Consider the following 427-nt stretch of genomic DNA (forward strand, 5'->3'; position numbering starts at 1 on the left):
ATTAATGTAAGTATACATATTGCTTAAGTAATAAAAGACTCTAATGGTGCCCTAGATATTGATCTCACAGAGAAGTTGAAAATGGTTATAGATAAACTCTGATGATTATAATTATAATGTAAATAATGTAAATTACAATTTAAACTACAAAAGTGAAGTACAAAATTTGAATATAAAGTAATTGAGTGAATGCTAAATAAAATGTAGTAAAAAGAACTATGTTAATTAAACTAATTGCAAAAATTTTATTTTTAAACTTCAAAAGCAAACTTATTAGGACTAAACAAAGTTTTGTAATGAAAAGTTAAAATTTAAGAAAACATTATTCCCCTTTACACTGAGTATATTGTTTGTGAAGAAATTGAAATCATTTAAATTTATATATATATATATATATATATATATATATATACACTGTTTTGTGCTC

This window comes from Phalaenopsis equestris, unplaced genomic scaffold (assembly GCF_001263595.1).
Source record: "Phalaenopsis equestris unplaced genomic scaffold, ASM126359v1 Scaffold000291, whole genome shotgun sequence".
Classification (NCBI taxonomy): Eukaryota; Viridiplantae; Streptophyta; class Magnoliopsida; order Asparagales; family Orchidaceae; genus Phalaenopsis; species Phalaenopsis equestris.